Source organism: Pseudophryne corroboree, chromosome 3 (genome assembly GCF_028390025.1).
Source record: "Pseudophryne corroboree isolate aPseCor3 chromosome 3, aPseCor3.hap2, whole genome shotgun sequence".
NCBI lineage: Eukaryota > Metazoa > Chordata > Amphibia > Anura > Myobatrachidae > Pseudophryne > Pseudophryne corroboree.
This window is the reverse complement of record NC_086446.1, coordinates 117,264,639-117,277,138: the sequence shown is the minus strand read 5'-3', so window position 1 is coordinate 117,277,138 and position 12,500 is coordinate 117,264,639. Positions and strand designations below refer to the sequence as shown.

At 40.9% G+C, this 12,500-nt stretch overlaps 35 non-coding genes and 21 pseudogenes across 35 annotated transcripts in view; all 56 read left to right on the top strand.

Annotated features, from left to right (window-relative positions):
* Positions 1-59, top strand: part of LOC135070775 (5S ribosomal RNA) — a 119-nt gene extending 60 nt beyond the window's left edge. The window contains exon 1 of the ribosomal RNA XR_010256928.1: positions 1-59. This exon is cut by the window's left edge and continues 60 nt beyond it. This is a non-coding gene — a ribosomal RNA (5S ribosomal RNA).
* Positions 60-166: 107 nt separating this feature from the next.
* LOC134891316 (5S ribosomal RNA) lies at positions 167-285 on the top strand (annotated as a pseudogene).
* A 107-nt stretch (positions 286-392) lies between these two features.
* LOC134889270 (5S ribosomal RNA) lies at positions 393-511 on the top strand (annotated as a pseudogene).
* Positions 512-618: 107 nt separating this feature from the next.
* Positions 619-737, top strand: LOC135060383 (5S ribosomal RNA). The gene has a single exon (XR_010246777.1). It is a non-coding gene; the product is annotated as a 5S ribosomal RNA (ribosomal RNA).
* Positions 738-844: 107 nt separating this feature from the next.
* Positions 845-964, top strand: LOC134891037 (5S ribosomal RNA; annotated as a pseudogene).
* Positions 965-1,071: 107 nt separating this feature from the next.
* Positions 1,072-1,190, top strand: LOC134892597 (5S ribosomal RNA; annotated as a pseudogene).
* Positions 1,191-1,297: 107 nt separating this feature from the next.
* On the top strand, positions 1,298-1,416 carry LOC134901660 (5S ribosomal RNA). Its single transcript, XR_010175146.1, has one exon. It is a non-coding gene; the product is annotated as a 5S ribosomal RNA (ribosomal RNA).
* Positions 1,417-1,523: 107 nt separating this feature from the next.
* Positions 1,524-1,642, top strand: LOC135058713 (5S ribosomal RNA). Its single transcript, XR_010245137.1, has one exon. It is a non-coding gene; the product is annotated as a 5S ribosomal RNA (ribosomal RNA).
* Positions 1,643-1,749: 107 nt separating this feature from the next.
* Positions 1,750-1,868, top strand: LOC135060815 (5S ribosomal RNA). The gene has a single exon (XR_010247209.1). It is a non-coding gene; the product is annotated as a 5S ribosomal RNA (ribosomal RNA).
* A 107-nt stretch (positions 1,869-1,975) lies between these two features.
* LOC135070292 (5S ribosomal RNA) lies at positions 1,976-2,094 on the top strand. Its single transcript, XR_010256461.1, has one exon. It is a non-coding gene; the product is annotated as a 5S ribosomal RNA (ribosomal RNA).
* Positions 2,095-2,201: 107 nt separating this feature from the next.
* Positions 2,202-2,320, top strand: LOC135068529 (5S ribosomal RNA). The gene has a single exon (XR_010254726.1). It is a non-coding gene; the product is annotated as a 5S ribosomal RNA (ribosomal RNA).
* A 107-nt stretch (positions 2,321-2,427) lies between these two features.
* Positions 2,428-2,546, top strand: LOC135060096 (5S ribosomal RNA). Its single transcript, XR_010246486.1, has one exon. It is a non-coding gene; the product is annotated as a 5S ribosomal RNA (ribosomal RNA).
* A 107-nt stretch (positions 2,547-2,653) lies between these two features.
* On the top strand, positions 2,654-2,772 carry LOC135058712 (5S ribosomal RNA). Its single transcript, XR_010245136.1, has one exon. It is a non-coding gene; the product is annotated as a 5S ribosomal RNA (ribosomal RNA).
* A 107-nt stretch (positions 2,773-2,879) lies between these two features.
* On the top strand, positions 2,880-2,998 carry LOC135063966 (5S ribosomal RNA). Its single transcript, XR_010250285.1, has one exon. It is a non-coding gene; the product is annotated as a 5S ribosomal RNA (ribosomal RNA).
* A 107-nt stretch (positions 2,999-3,105) lies between these two features.
* On the top strand, positions 3,106-3,224 carry LOC134900397 (5S ribosomal RNA). The gene has a single exon (XR_010173908.1). It is a non-coding gene; the product is annotated as a 5S ribosomal RNA (ribosomal RNA).
* A 107-nt stretch (positions 3,225-3,331) lies between these two features.
* LOC135064542 (5S ribosomal RNA) lies at positions 3,332-3,450 on the top strand. The gene has a single exon (XR_010250849.1). It is a non-coding gene; the product is annotated as a 5S ribosomal RNA (ribosomal RNA).
* Positions 3,451-3,557: 107 nt separating this feature from the next.
* Positions 3,558-3,676, top strand: LOC135063292 (5S ribosomal RNA). Its single transcript, XR_010249627.1, has one exon. It is a non-coding gene; the product is annotated as a 5S ribosomal RNA (ribosomal RNA).
* A 107-nt stretch (positions 3,677-3,783) lies between these two features.
* LOC135070291 (5S ribosomal RNA) lies at positions 3,784-3,902 on the top strand. The gene has a single exon (XR_010256460.1). It is a non-coding gene; the product is annotated as a 5S ribosomal RNA (ribosomal RNA).
* Positions 3,903-4,009: 107 nt separating this feature from the next.
* LOC134888100 (5S ribosomal RNA) lies at positions 4,010-4,128 on the top strand (annotated as a pseudogene).
* Positions 4,129-4,235: 107 nt separating this feature from the next.
* Positions 4,236-4,354, top strand: LOC135060095 (5S ribosomal RNA). Its single transcript, XR_010246485.1, has one exon. It is a non-coding gene; the product is annotated as a 5S ribosomal RNA (ribosomal RNA).
* A 107-nt stretch (positions 4,355-4,461) lies between these two features.
* On the top strand, positions 4,462-4,580 carry LOC135065797 (5S ribosomal RNA). Its single transcript, XR_010252067.1, has one exon. It is a non-coding gene; the product is annotated as a 5S ribosomal RNA (ribosomal RNA).
* A 107-nt stretch (positions 4,581-4,687) lies between these two features.
* Positions 4,688-4,806, top strand: LOC135063965 (5S ribosomal RNA). The gene has a single exon (XR_010250284.1). It is a non-coding gene; the product is annotated as a 5S ribosomal RNA (ribosomal RNA).
* Positions 4,807-4,913: 107 nt separating this feature from the next.
* On the top strand, positions 4,914-5,032 carry LOC134900396 (5S ribosomal RNA). The gene has a single exon (XR_010173907.1). It is a non-coding gene; the product is annotated as a 5S ribosomal RNA (ribosomal RNA).
* Positions 5,033-5,139: 107 nt separating this feature from the next.
* Positions 5,140-5,258, top strand: LOC135068528 (5S ribosomal RNA). The gene has a single exon (XR_010254725.1). It is a non-coding gene; the product is annotated as a 5S ribosomal RNA (ribosomal RNA).
* Positions 5,259-5,365: 107 nt separating this feature from the next.
* Positions 5,366-5,484, top strand: LOC134889520 (5S ribosomal RNA; annotated as a pseudogene).
* Positions 5,485-5,591: 107 nt separating this feature from the next.
* Positions 5,592-5,711, top strand: LOC134894313 (5S ribosomal RNA; annotated as a pseudogene).
* Positions 5,712-5,818: 107 nt separating this feature from the next.
* LOC134888244 (5S ribosomal RNA) lies at positions 5,819-5,937 on the top strand (annotated as a pseudogene).
* A 107-nt stretch (positions 5,938-6,044) lies between these two features.
* LOC134893417 (5S ribosomal RNA) lies at positions 6,045-6,164 on the top strand (annotated as a pseudogene).
* A 107-nt stretch (positions 6,165-6,271) lies between these two features.
* Positions 6,272-6,390, top strand: LOC135069894 (5S ribosomal RNA). The gene has a single exon (XR_010256074.1). It is a non-coding gene; the product is annotated as a 5S ribosomal RNA (ribosomal RNA).
* Positions 6,391-6,497: 107 nt separating this feature from the next.
* LOC135070290 (5S ribosomal RNA) lies at positions 6,498-6,616 on the top strand. The gene has a single exon (XR_010256459.1). It is a non-coding gene; the product is annotated as a 5S ribosomal RNA (ribosomal RNA).
* Positions 6,617-6,723: 107 nt separating this feature from the next.
* On the top strand, positions 6,724-6,842 carry LOC135070289 (5S ribosomal RNA). Its single transcript, XR_010256458.1, has one exon. It is a non-coding gene; the product is annotated as a 5S ribosomal RNA (ribosomal RNA).
* Positions 6,843-6,949: 107 nt separating this feature from the next.
* Positions 6,950-7,068, top strand: LOC134888099 (5S ribosomal RNA; annotated as a pseudogene).
* Positions 7,069-7,175: 107 nt separating this feature from the next.
* Positions 7,176-7,294, top strand: LOC135060094 (5S ribosomal RNA). Its single transcript, XR_010246484.1, has one exon. It is a non-coding gene; the product is annotated as a 5S ribosomal RNA (ribosomal RNA).
* A 107-nt stretch (positions 7,295-7,401) lies between these two features.
* On the top strand, positions 7,402-7,520 carry LOC135058711 (5S ribosomal RNA). The gene has a single exon (XR_010245135.1). It is a non-coding gene; the product is annotated as a 5S ribosomal RNA (ribosomal RNA).
* A 107-nt stretch (positions 7,521-7,627) lies between these two features.
* Positions 7,628-7,746, top strand: LOC135063964 (5S ribosomal RNA). Its single transcript, XR_010250283.1, has one exon. It is a non-coding gene; the product is annotated as a 5S ribosomal RNA (ribosomal RNA).
* A 107-nt stretch (positions 7,747-7,853) lies between these two features.
* LOC134900395 (5S ribosomal RNA) lies at positions 7,854-7,972 on the top strand. Its single transcript, XR_010173906.1, has one exon. It is a non-coding gene; the product is annotated as a 5S ribosomal RNA (ribosomal RNA).
* A 107-nt stretch (positions 7,973-8,079) lies between these two features.
* Positions 8,080-8,198, top strand: LOC135068527 (5S ribosomal RNA). The gene has a single exon (XR_010254724.1). It is a non-coding gene; the product is annotated as a 5S ribosomal RNA (ribosomal RNA).
* Positions 8,199-8,305: 107 nt separating this feature from the next.
* Positions 8,306-8,424, top strand: LOC134888113 (5S ribosomal RNA; annotated as a pseudogene).
* A 107-nt stretch (positions 8,425-8,531) lies between these two features.
* On the top strand, positions 8,532-8,651 carry LOC134891036 (5S ribosomal RNA; annotated as a pseudogene).
* A 107-nt stretch (positions 8,652-8,758) lies between these two features.
* LOC134888242 (5S ribosomal RNA) lies at positions 8,759-8,877 on the top strand (annotated as a pseudogene).
* Positions 8,878-8,984: 107 nt separating this feature from the next.
* LOC134889354 (5S ribosomal RNA) lies at positions 8,985-9,104 on the top strand (annotated as a pseudogene).
* A 107-nt stretch (positions 9,105-9,211) lies between these two features.
* LOC135069893 (5S ribosomal RNA) lies at positions 9,212-9,330 on the top strand. The gene has a single exon (XR_010256073.1). It is a non-coding gene; the product is annotated as a 5S ribosomal RNA (ribosomal RNA).
* A 107-nt stretch (positions 9,331-9,437) lies between these two features.
* LOC134891035 (5S ribosomal RNA) lies at positions 9,438-9,557 on the top strand (annotated as a pseudogene).
* Positions 9,558-9,664: 107 nt separating this feature from the next.
* On the top strand, positions 9,665-9,783 carry LOC134892457 (5S ribosomal RNA; annotated as a pseudogene).
* A 107-nt stretch (positions 9,784-9,890) lies between these two features.
* LOC134901486 (5S ribosomal RNA) lies at positions 9,891-10,009 on the top strand. The gene has a single exon (XR_010174976.1). It is a non-coding gene; the product is annotated as a 5S ribosomal RNA (ribosomal RNA).
* Positions 10,010-10,116: 107 nt separating this feature from the next.
* LOC134890713 (5S ribosomal RNA) lies at positions 10,117-10,235 on the top strand (annotated as a pseudogene).
* Positions 10,236-10,342: 107 nt separating this feature from the next.
* Positions 10,343-10,461, top strand: LOC134900394 (5S ribosomal RNA). The gene has a single exon (XR_010173905.1). It is a non-coding gene; the product is annotated as a 5S ribosomal RNA (ribosomal RNA).
* A 106-nt stretch (positions 10,462-10,567) lies between these two features.
* On the top strand, positions 10,568-10,686 carry LOC134886093 (5S ribosomal RNA). Its single transcript, XR_010170187.1, has one exon. It is a non-coding gene; the product is annotated as a 5S ribosomal RNA (ribosomal RNA).
* A 107-nt stretch (positions 10,687-10,793) lies between these two features.
* On the top strand, positions 10,794-10,912 carry LOC135064753 (5S ribosomal RNA). Its single transcript, XR_010251054.1, has one exon. It is a non-coding gene; the product is annotated as a 5S ribosomal RNA (ribosomal RNA).
* Positions 10,913-11,019: 107 nt separating this feature from the next.
* LOC135059559 (5S ribosomal RNA) lies at positions 11,020-11,138 on the top strand. The gene has a single exon (XR_010245961.1). It is a non-coding gene; the product is annotated as a 5S ribosomal RNA (ribosomal RNA).
* Positions 11,139-11,245: 107 nt separating this feature from the next.
* LOC134896328 (5S ribosomal RNA) lies at positions 11,246-11,365 on the top strand (annotated as a pseudogene).
* A 107-nt stretch (positions 11,366-11,472) lies between these two features.
* LOC134893504 (5S ribosomal RNA) lies at positions 11,473-11,591 on the top strand (annotated as a pseudogene).
* Positions 11,592-11,698: 107 nt separating this feature from the next.
* On the top strand, positions 11,699-11,817 carry LOC134886516 (5S ribosomal RNA). The gene has a single exon (XR_010170596.1). It is a non-coding gene; the product is annotated as a 5S ribosomal RNA (ribosomal RNA).
* A 107-nt stretch (positions 11,818-11,924) lies between these two features.
* LOC134900392 (5S ribosomal RNA) lies at positions 11,925-12,043 on the top strand. The gene has a single exon (XR_010173904.1). It is a non-coding gene; the product is annotated as a 5S ribosomal RNA (ribosomal RNA).
* Positions 12,044-12,150: 107 nt separating this feature from the next.
* LOC134894148 (5S ribosomal RNA) lies at positions 12,151-12,270 on the top strand (annotated as a pseudogene).
* Positions 12,271-12,377: 107 nt separating this feature from the next.
* On the top strand, positions 12,378-12,496 carry LOC134893503 (5S ribosomal RNA; annotated as a pseudogene).
* Positions 12,497-12,500: the final 4 nt, after the last annotated feature.

The window sequence follows — 12,500 nt, the reverse complement described above, 5'->3', positions numbered from 1 at the left end:
GTTGGGCCTGGTTAGTACTTGGATGGGAGACCACCTGGGAATACAAGGTGCTGTAGATATTTTTATACTACCAACACCGTTCTGTTGATGCATTCCATTTTCAAACGTATTCATTTATGAACCAGTAGTTAGAAGTAGAAAAGTACTAACAGAAACCATAAAGCTCTTCTACAGCCACAACACACTGGATACGCCCAATCTCATCTGATCTTGTAAGCTAAGCAGTGTTGGGCCTGGTTAGTACTTGGATGGGAGACCACCTGGGAATACAAGGTGCTGTAGATATTTTTATACTACCAACACCGTTCTGTTGATGCATTCCATTTTCAAACGTATTCATTTATGAACCAGTAGTTAGAAGTAGAAAAGTACTAACAGAAACCATAAAGCTCTTCTACAGCCACACCACACTGGATATGCCCAATCTCATCTGATCTTGGAAGCTAAGCAGTGTTGGGCCTGGTTAGTACTTGAATGGGAGACCACCTGGGAATACAAGATGCTGTAGATAATTTTATACTGCCAACACCGTTCTGTTGATGCATTCCATTTTAAAACGTATTCATTTATGAACAAGTAGTTAGAAGTAGAAAAGTTCTAACAGAAACCAGAAAGTTCATCTACAGCAACACCACACTGGATACGCCCAATCTCATCTGATCTTGGAAGCTAAGCAGTGTTGGGCCTAGTTAGTACTTGGATGGGAGACCACCTGGGAATACAAGGTGCTGTAGATATTTTTATACTACCAACACCGTTCTGTTGATGCATTCAATTTTCAAACGTATTCATTTATGAACCAGTAGTTAGAAGTAGAAAAGTACTAACAGAAACCATAAAGCTTTTCTACAGCCACACCACACTGGATATGCCCAATCTCATCTGATCTTAGAAGCTAAGCAGTGTTGGGCCTGGTTAGTACTTGGATGGGAGACCACCTGGGAATACATAGGTGCTGTAGATAATTTTATACTGCCAACACCGTTCTGTTGATGCATTCCATTTTCAAACGTATTCATTTATGAACCAGTAGTTAGAAGTAGAAAAGTTCAAACAGAAACCACAAAGCTCATCTACAGCCTCACCACACTGGATACGCCCAATATCATCTGATCTAGGAAGCTAAGCAGTGTTGGGCCTGGTTAGTACTTGGATGGGAGACCACCTGGGAATACAAGGTGCTGTAGATATTTTTATACTACCAACACCGTTCTGTTGATGCATTCCATTTTAAAACGTATTCATTTATGAACCAGTAGTTAGAAGTAGAAAAGTTCTAACAGAAACCAGAAAGTTCATCTACAGCAACACCACACTGGATACGCCCAATCTCATCTGATCTTGGAAGCTAAGCAGTGTTGGGCCTGGTTAGTACTTGGATGGGAGACCACCTGGGAATACGAGGTGCTGTAGATATTTTTATACTGCCAACACCGTTCTGTTGATGCATTCCATTTTCAAACGTATTCATTTATGAACCAGAAGTTAGAAGTAGAAAAGTTCTAACAGAAACCACAAAGCTCATCTACAGCCACACCACACTGGATTCGCCCAATCTCATCTGATCTTGGAAGCTAAGCAGTGTTGGGCCTGGTTAGTACTTGGATGGGAGACCACCTGGGAATACAAGGTGCTGTAGATATTTTTATACTACCAACACCGTTCTGTTGATGCATTCCATTTTCAAACGTATTCATTTATGAACCAGTAGTTAGAAGTAGAAAAGTTCTAACGGAAACCATAAAACTCATTTACAGCCACACCACACTGGATACGCCCAATCTCATCTGATCTTGGAAGCTAAGCAGTGTTGGGCCTGGTTAGTACTCGGATGGGAGACCACCTGGGAATACAAGGTGCTGTAGATATTTTTATACTACCAACACCGTTCTGTTGATGCATTCCATTTTCAAACGTATTCATTTATGAACCAGTAGTTAGAAGTAGAAAAGTACTAACAGAAACCATAAAGCTCTTCTACAGCCACACCACACTGGATACGCCCAATCTCATCTGATCTTGTAAGCTAAGCAGTGTTGGGCCTGGTTAGTACTTGGATGGGAGACCACCTGGGAATACAAGGTGCTGTAGATATTTTTATACTACCAACACCGTTCTGTTGATGCATTCCATTTTCAAACGTATTCATTTATGAACCAGTAGTTAGAAGTAGAAAAGTACTAACAGAAACCATAAAGCTCTTCTACAGCCACACCACACTGGATATGCCCAATCTCATCTGATCTTGGAAGCTAAGCAGTGTTGGGCCTGGTTAGTACTTGAATGGGAGACCACCTGGGAATACAAGGTGCTGTAGATAATTTTATACTGCCAACACCGTTCTGTTGATGCATTCCATTTTAAAACGTATTCATTTATGAACAAGTAGTTAGAAGTAGAAAAGTTCTAACAGAAACCAGAAAGTTCATCTACAGCAACACCACACTGGATACGCCCAATCTCATCTGATCTTGGAAGCTAAGCAGTGTTGGGCCTGGTTAGTACTTGGATGGGAGACCACCTGGGAATACAAGGTGCTGTAGATATTTTTATACTGCCAACACCGTTCTGTTGATGCATTCCATTTTCAAACGTATTCATTTATGAACCAGTAGTTAGAAGTAGAAAAGTTCTAACAGAAACCACAAAGCTCATCTACAGCCACACCACACTGGATTCGCCCAATCTCATCTGATCTTGGAAGCTAAGCAGTGTTGGGCCTGGTTAGTACTTGGATGGGAGACCACCTGGGAATACAAGGTGCTGTAGATATTTTTATACTGCCAACACCGTTCTGTTGATGCATTCCATTTTCAAACGTATTCATTTATGAACCAGTAGTTAGAAGTAGAAAAGTTCTAACAGAAACTTCAAAGCTCTTCTACAGCCACACCACACTGGATTCGCCCAATCTCATCTGATCTTGGAAGCTAAGCAGTGTTGGGCCTGGTTAGTACTTGGATGGGAGACCACCTGGGAATACAAGGTGCTGTAGATATTTTTATACTAACAACACCGTTCTGTTGATGCATTCCATTTTCAAACGTATTCATTTATGAACCAGTAGTTAGAAGTAGAAAAGTTCTAACAGAAACCATAAAACTCATCTACAGCCACACCACACTGGATACGCCCAATCTCATCTGATCTTGGAAGCTAAGCAGTGTTGGGCCTGGTTAGTACTTGGATGGGAGACCACCTGGGAATACAAGGTGCTGTAGATATTTTTATACTACTAACACCGTTCTGTTGATGCATTCCATTTTCAAACGTATTCATTTATGAACCAGTAGTTAGAAGTAGAAAAGTACTAACAGAAACCATAAAGCTCTTCTACAGCCACACCACACTGGATATGCCCAATCTCATCTGATCTTGGAAGCTAAGCAGTGTTGGGCCTGGTTAGTACTTGGATGGGAGACCACCTGGGAATACAAGGTGCTGTAGATATTTTTATACTACCAACACCGTTCTGTTGATGCATTCCATTTTCAAACGTATTCATTTATGAACCAGTAGTTAGAAGTAGAAAAGTTCTAACAGAAACCATAAAACTCATCTACAGCCACACCACACTGGATACGCCCAATTTCATCTGATCTTGGAAGCTAAGCAGTGTTGGGCCTGGTTAGTACTCGGATGGGAGACCACCTGGGAATACAAGGTGCTGTAGATATTTTTATACTACCAACACCGTTCTGTTGATGCATTCCATTTTCAAACGTATTCATTTATGAACCAGTAGTTAGAAGTAGAAAAGTACTAACAGAAACCATTAAGCTCTTCTACAGCCACACCACACTGGATACGCCCAATCTCATCTGATCTTGTAAGCTAAGCAGTGTTGGGCCTGGTTAGTACTTGGATGGGAGACCACCTGGGAATACAAGGTGCTGTAGATATTTTTATACTACCAACACCGTTCTGTTGATGCATTCCATTTTCAAACGTATTCATTTATGAACCAGTAGTTAGAAGTAGAAAAGTACTAACAGAAACCATAAAGCTCTTCTACAGCCACACCACACTGGATATGCCCAATCTCATCTGATCTTGGAAGCTAAGCAGTGTTGGGCCTGGTTAGTACTTGAATGGCAGACCACCTGGGAATACAAGGTGCTGTAGATAATTTTATACTGCCAACACCGTTCTGTTGATGCATTCCATTTTAAAACGTATTCATTTATGAACAAGTAGTTAGAAGTAGAAAAGTTCTAACAGAAACCAGAAAGTTCATCTACAGCAACACCACACTGGATACGCCCAATCTCATCTGATCTTGGAAGCTAAGCAGTGTTGGGCCTGGTTAGTACTTGGATGGGAGACCACCTGGGAATACAAGGTGCTGTAGATATTTTTATACTGCCAACACCGTTCTGTTGATGCATTCCATTTTCAAACGTATTCATTTATGAACCAGTAGTTAGAAGTAGAAAAGTTCAAACAGAAACCACAAAGCTCATCTACAGCCACACCACACTGGATTCGCCCAATTTCATCTGATCTTGGAAGCTAAGCAGTGTTGGGCCTGGTTAGTACTTGGATGGGAGACCACCTGGGAATACAAGGTGCTGTAGATATTTTTATACTGCCAACACCGTTCTGTTGATGCATTCCATTTTCAAACGTATTCATTTATGAACCAGTAGTTAGAAGTAGAAAAGTTCTAACAGAAACCACAAAGCTCTTCTACAGCCACACCACACTGGATTCGCCCAATCTCATCTGATCTTGGAAGCTAAGCAGTGTTGGGCCTGGTTAGTACTTGGATGGGAGACCACCTGGGAATACAAGGTGCTGTAGATATTTTTATACTAACAACACCGTTCTGTTGATGCATTCCATTTTCAAACGTATTCATTTATGAACCAGTAGTTAGAAGTAGAAAAGTTCTAACAGAAACCATAAAACTCATCTACAGCCACACCACACTGGATACGCCCAATCTCATCTGATCTTGGAAGCTAAGCAGTGTTGGGCCTGGTTAGTACTTGGATGGGAGACCACCTGGGAATACAAGGTGCTGTAGATATTTTTATACTACTAACACCGTTCTGTTGATGCATTCCATTTTCAAACGTATTCATTTATGAACCAGTAGTTAGAAGTAGAAAAGTACTAACAGAAACCATAAAGCTCTTCTACAGCCACACCACACTGGATATGCCCAATCTCATCTGATCTTGGAAGCTAAGCAGTGTTGGGCCTGGTTAGTACTTGAATGGGAGACCACCTGGGAATACAAGGTGCTGTAGATAATTTTATACTGCCAACACCGTTCTGTTGATGCATTCCATTTTAAAACGTATTCATTTATGAACAAGTAGTTAGAAGTAGAAAAGTTCTAACAGAAACCAGAAAGTTCATCTACAGCAACACCACACTGTATACGCCCAATCTCATCTGTTCTTGGAAGCTAAGCAGTGTTGGGCCTGGTTAATACTTGGATGGGAGACCACCTGGGAATACAAGGTGCTGTAGATATTTTTATACTACCAACACCGTTCTGTTGATGCATTCCATTTTCAAACGTATTCATTTATGAACCAGTAGTTAGAAGTAGAAAAGTACTAACAGAAACCATAAAGCTTTTCTACAGCCACACCACACTGGATATGCCCAATCTCATCTGATCTTAGAAGCTAAGCAGTGTTGGGCCTGGTTAGTACTTGGATGGGAGACCACCTGGGAATACATAAGTGCTGTAGATAATTTTATACTGCCAACACCGTTCTGTTGATGCATTCCATTTTCAAACGTATTCATTTATGAACCAGTAGTTAGAAGTAGAAAAGTTCAAACAGAAACCACAAAGCTCATCTACAGCCACACCACACTGGATACGCCCAATCTCATCTGATCTAGGAAGCTAAGCAGTGTTGGACCTGGTTAGTACTTGGATGGGAGACTACCTGGGAATACAAGGTGCTGTAGATATTTTTATACTACCAACACCGTTCTGTTGATGCATTCCATTTTAAAACGTATTCATTTATGAACCAGTAGTTAGAAGTAGAAAAGTTCTAATAGAAACCAGAAAGTTCATCTACATCCACACCACACTGGATATGCCCAATCTCATCTGATCTTGGAAACTAAGCAGTGTTGGTCCTGGTCAGTACTTGGATGGGAGACCACCTGGGAATACATAGGTGCTGTAGATATTTTTATACTGCCAACACTGTTCTGTTGATGCATTCCATTTTCAAATGTATTCATTTATGAACCAGTAGTTAGAAGTAGAAAAGTTCTAACAGAAACCACAAAGCTCATCTACAGCTGCACCACACTGGATATGCCCAATCTCATCTGATCTTGGAAGCTAAGCAGTGTTGGGCCTGGTTAGTACTTGGATGGGAGACCACCTGGGAATACAAGGTGCTGTAGATATTTTTATACTACTAACACCGTTCTGTTGATGCATTCCATTTTCAAACGTATTCATTTATGAACCAGTAGTTAGAAGTAGAAAAGTACTAACAGAAATCATAAAGCTCTTCTACAGCCACACCACACTGGATACGCCCAATCTCATCTGATCTTGTAAGCTAAGCAGTGTTGGGCCTGGTTAGTACTTGGATGGGAGACCACCTGGGAATACAAGGTGCTGTAGATATTTTTATACTACCAACACCGTTCTGTTGATGCATTCCATTTTCAAACGTATTCATTTATGAACCAGTAGTTAGAAGTAGAAAAGTACTAACAGAAACCATTAAGCTCTTCTACAGCCACACCACACTGGATACGCCCAATCTCATCTGATCTTGTAAGCTAAGCAGTGTTGGGCCTGGTTAGTACTTGGATGGGAGACCACCTGGGAATACAAGGTGCTGTAGATATTTTTATACTACCAACACCGTTCTGTTGATGCATTCCATTTTCAAACGTATTCATTTATGAACCAGTAGTTAGAAGTAGAAAAGTACTAACAGAAACCATAAAGCTCTTCTACAGCCACACCACACTGGATATGCCCAATCTCATCTGATCTTGGAAGCTAAGCAGTGTTGGGCCTGGTTAGTACTTGAATGGCAGACCACCTGGGAATACAAGGTGCTGTAGATAATTTTATACTGCCAACACCGTTCTGTTGATGCATTCCATTTTAAAACGTATTCATTTATGAACAAGTAGTTAGAAGTAGAAAAGTTCTAACAGAAACCAGAAAGTTCATCTACAGCAACACCACACTGGATACGCCCAATCTCATCTGATCTTGGAAGCTAAGCAGTGTTGGGCCTGGTTAGTACTTGGATGGGAGACCACCTGGGAATACAAGGTGCTGTAGATATTTTTATACTGCCAACACCGTTCTGTTGATGCATTCCATTTTCAAACGTATTCATTTATGAACCAGTAGTTAGAAGTAGAAAAGTTCAAACAGAAACCACAAAGCTCATCTACAGCCACACCACACTGGATTCGCCCAATCTCATCTGATCTTGGAAGCTAAGCAGTGTTGGGCCTGGTTAGTACTTGGATGGGAGACCACCTGGGAATACAAGGTGCTGTAGATATTTTTATACTGCCAACACCGTTCTGTTGATGCATTCCATTTTCAAACGTATTCATTTATGAACCAGTAGTTAGAAGTAGAAAAGTTCTAACAGAAACCACAAAGCTCTTCTACAGCCACACCACACTGGATTCGCCCAATCTCATCTGATCTTGGAAGCTAAGCAGTGTTGGGCCTGGTTAGTACTTGGATGGGAGACCACCTGGGAATACAAGGTGCTGTAGATATTTTTATACTAACAACACCGTTCTGTTGATGCATTCCATTTTCAAACGTATTCATTTATGAACCAGTAGTTAGAAGTAGAAAAGTTCTAACAGAAACCATAAAACTCATCTACAGCCACACCACACTGGATACGCCCAATCTCATCTGATCTTGGAAGCTAAGCAGTGTTGGGCCTGGTTAGTACTTGGATGGGAGACCACCTGGGAATACAAGGTGCTGTAGATATTTTTATACTACTAACACCGTTCTGTTGATGCATTCCATTTTCAAACGTATTCATTTATGAACCAGTAGTTAGAAGTAGAAAAGTACTAACAGAAACCATAAAGCTCTTCTACAGCCACACCACACTGGATATGCCCAATCTCATCTGATCTTGGAAGCTAAGCAGTGTTGGGCCTGGTTAGTACTTGAATGGGAGACCACCTGGGAATACAAGGTGCTGTAGATAATTTTATACTGCCAACACCGTTCTGTTGATGCATTCCATTTTAAAACGTATTCATTTATGAACAAGTAGTTAGAAGTAGAAAAGTTCTAACAGAAACCAGAAAGTTCATCTACAGCAACACCACACTGGATACGCCCAATCTCATCTGTTCTTGGAAGCTAAGCAGTGTTGGGCCTGGTTAATACTTGGATGGGAGACCACCTGGGAATACAAGGTGCTGTAGATATTTTTATACTACCAACACCGTTCTGTTGATGCATTCCATTTTCAAACGTATTCATTTATGAACCAGTAGTTAGAAGTAGAAAAGTACTAACAGAAACCATAAAGCTTTTCTACAGCCACACCACACTGGATATGCCCAATCTCATCTGATCTTAGAAGCTAAGCAGTGTTGGGCCTGGTTAGTACTTGGATGGGAGACCACCTGGGAATACATAGGTGCTGTAGATAATTTTATACTGCCAACACCGTTCTGTTGATGCATTCCATTTTCAAACGTATTCATTTATGAACCAGTAGTTAGAAGTAGAAAAGTTCAAACAGAAACCACAAAGCTCATCTACAGCCACACCACACTGGATACGCCCAATCTCATCTGATCTAGGAAGCTAAGCAGTGTTGGACCTGGTTAGTACTTGGATGGGAGACTACCTGGGAATACAAGGTGCTGTAGATATTTTTATACTACCAACACCGTTCTGTTGATGCATTCCATTTTAAAACGTATTCATTTATGAACCAGTAGTTAGAAGTAGAAAAGTTCTAATAGAAACCAGAAAGTTCATCTACAGCCACACCACACTGGATATGCCCAATCTCATCTGATCTTGGAAACTAAGCAGTGTTGGTCCTGGTCAGTACTTGGATGGGAGACCACCTGGGAATACATAGGTGCTGTAGATATTTTTATACTGCCAACACTGTTCTGTTGATGCATTCCATTTTCAAATGTATTCATTTATGAACCAGTAGTTAGAAGTAGAAAAGTTCTAACAGAAACCACAAAGCTCATCTACAGCTGCACCACACTGGATATGCCCAATCTCATCTGATCTTGGAAGCTAAGCAGTGTTGGGCCTGGTTAGTACTTGGATGGGAGACCACCTGGGAATACAAGGTGCTGTAGATATTTTTATACTGCCAACACCGTTCTGTTGATGCATTCAATTTTAAAACATATTCATTTATGAACCAGTAGTTAGAAGTAGAAAAGTTCTAACAGAAACCATAAAGCTCTTCTACAGCCACACCACACTGGATATGCCCAATCTCATCTGATCTTAGAAGCTAAGCAGTGTTGGGCCTGGTTAGTACTTGGATGGGAGACCACCTGGGAATACATAGGTGCTGTAGATAATTTTATACTGCCAACACCGTTCTGTTGATGCATTCCATTTTCAAACGTATTCATTTATGAACCAGTAGTTAGAAGTAGAAAAGTTCTAACAGAAACCACAAAGCTCATCTATAGCCACACCACACTGGATACGCCCAATCTCATCTGATCTAGTAAGCTAAGCAGTGTTGGGCCTGGTTAGTACTTGGATGGGAGACCACCTGGGAATACAAGGTGCTGTAGAAATTTTTATACTACCAACACCGTTCTGTTGATGCATTCCATTTTCAAACTTATTCATTTATGAACCAGTAGTTAGAAGTAGAAAAGTACTAACAGAAACCATAAAGCTCTTCTACAGCTACACCACACTGGATACGCCCAATCTCATCTGATCTTGGAAGCTAAGCAGTGTTGGGCCTGGTTAGTACTTGGATGGGAGACCACCTGGGAATACTAGGTGCTGTAGATAATTTTATACTGCCAACACCGTTCTGTTGATGCATTCCATTTTAAAACTTATTCATTTATGAACCAGTAGTTAGAAGTAGAAAAGTTCTAACAGAAACCACAAAGCTTATTGACAGCCACACCACACTGGATATGCCCAATCTCATCTGATCTTGGAAGCTAAGCAGTGTTGGGCCTGGTTAGTAATTGGATGGGAGACCACCTGGGAATACAAGGTGCTGTAGATATTTTTATACTGCCAACACTGTTCTGTTGATGCATTCCATTTTCAAATGTATTCATTTATGAACCAGTAGTTAGAAGTAGAAAAGTTCTAACAGAAACTGCAAAGCTCATCTACAGCCACACCACACTGGATACGCCCAATCTCATCTGATCTTGGAAGCTAAGCAGTGTTGGGCCTGGTTAGTACTTGGATGGGAGACCACCTGGGAATACAAGGTGCTGTAGATATTTTTATACTGCCAACACGTTCTGTTGATGCATTCCATTTTCAAACGTATTCATTTATGAACCAGTAGTTAGAAGTAGAAAAGTTCTAACAGAAACCACAAAGCTCATCTACAGCCACACCACACTGGATATGCCCAATCTCATCTGATCTTGGAAGCTAAGCAGTGTTGGTCCTGGTTAGTACTTGGATGGGAGACCACCTGGGAATACAAGATGCTGTAGATAATTTTATACTGCCAACACCGTTCTGTTGATGCATTCCATTTTAAAATGTATTCATTTATGAACCAGTAGTTAGAAGTAAAAAAGTTCTAACAGAAACCAGAAAGTTCATCTACAGCAACACCACACTGGATACGCCCAATCTCATCTGATCTTGGAAGCTAAGCAGTGTTGGGCCTGGTTAGTACTTGGATGGGATACCACCTGGGAATACAAGGTGCTGTAGATATTTTTATACTATCAACACCGTTCTGTTGATGCATTCCATTTTCAAACGTATTCATTTATGAACCAGTAGTTAGAAGTAGAAAAGTACTAACAGAAACCATAAAGCTCTTCTACAGCCACACCACACTGGATACGCCCAATCTCATCTGATCTTGGAAGCTAAGCAGTGTTGGGCCTGGTTAGTACTTGGATGGGAGACCACCTGGGAATACAAGGTGCTGTAGATATTTTTATACTACCAATACCGTACTGTTGATGCATTCCATTTTCAAACGTATTCATTTATGAACCAGTAGTTAGAAGTAGAAAAGTACTAACAGAAACCATAAAGCTCTGCTACAGCCACACCACACTGGATATGCCCAATCTCATCTGATCTTGAAATCTAAGCAGTGTTGGTCCTGGTCAGTACTTGGATGGGAGACCACCTGGGAATACATAGGTGCTGTAGATATTTTTATACTGCCAACACCTATCTGTTGATGCATTCCATTTTCAAACGTATTCATTTATGAACCAGTAGTTAGAAGTAGAAAAGTTCTAACAGAAACCACAAAGCTTATGTACAGCCACACCACACTGGATACGCCCAATCTCATCTGATCTAGGAAGCTAAGCAGTGTTGGGCCTGATTAGTACTTGGATGGGAGACCACCTGGGAAAACAACGTGCTGTAGATATTTTTATACTACGTACACCGTTCTGTTGATGCATTCCATTTTCAAACGTATTCATTTATGAACCAGTAGTTAGAAGTAGAAAAGTTCTAACAGAAACCTTATAGCTCATCTACAGCCACACCACACTGGATATGCCCAATCTCATCTGATCTTGGAAGCTAAGCAGTGTTGGGTCTGGTTAGTACTTGGATGGGAGACCACCTGGGAATACAAGGTGCTGTAAATATTTTTATACTGCCAACACCGTTCTGTTGATGCATTCAATTTTCAAATGTATTCATTTATGAACCAGTAGTTAGAAGTAGAAAAGTTCAAACAGAAACCACAAAGCTCATCTACAGCCACACCACACTGGATACGCCCAATCTCATCTGATCTTGGAAGCTAAGCAGTGTTGGGCCTGGTTAGTACTTGGATGGGAGACCACCTGGGAATACAAGGTGCTGTAGATATTTTTATACTACCAATACCGTTCTGTTGATGCATTCCATTTTCAAACGTATTCATTTATGAACCAGTAGTTAGAAGTAGAAAAGTACTAACAGAAACCATAAAGCTCTTCTACAGCCACACCACACTGGATATGCCCAATCTCATCTGATCTTGAAAGCTAAGCAGTGTTGGTCCTGGTCAGTACTTGGATGGGAGACCACCTGGGAATACATAGGTGCTGTAGATATTTTTATACTGCCAACACCGTTCTGTTGATGCATTCCATTTTCAAACGTATTCATTTATGAACCAGTAGTTAGAAGTAGAAAAGTTCTAACAGAAACCACAAAGCTTATGTACAGCCACACCACACTGGATACGCCCAATCTCATCTGATCTAGGAAGCTAAGCAGTGTTGGGCCTGATTAGTACTTGGATGGGAGACCACCTGGGAAAACAACGTGCTGTAGATATTTT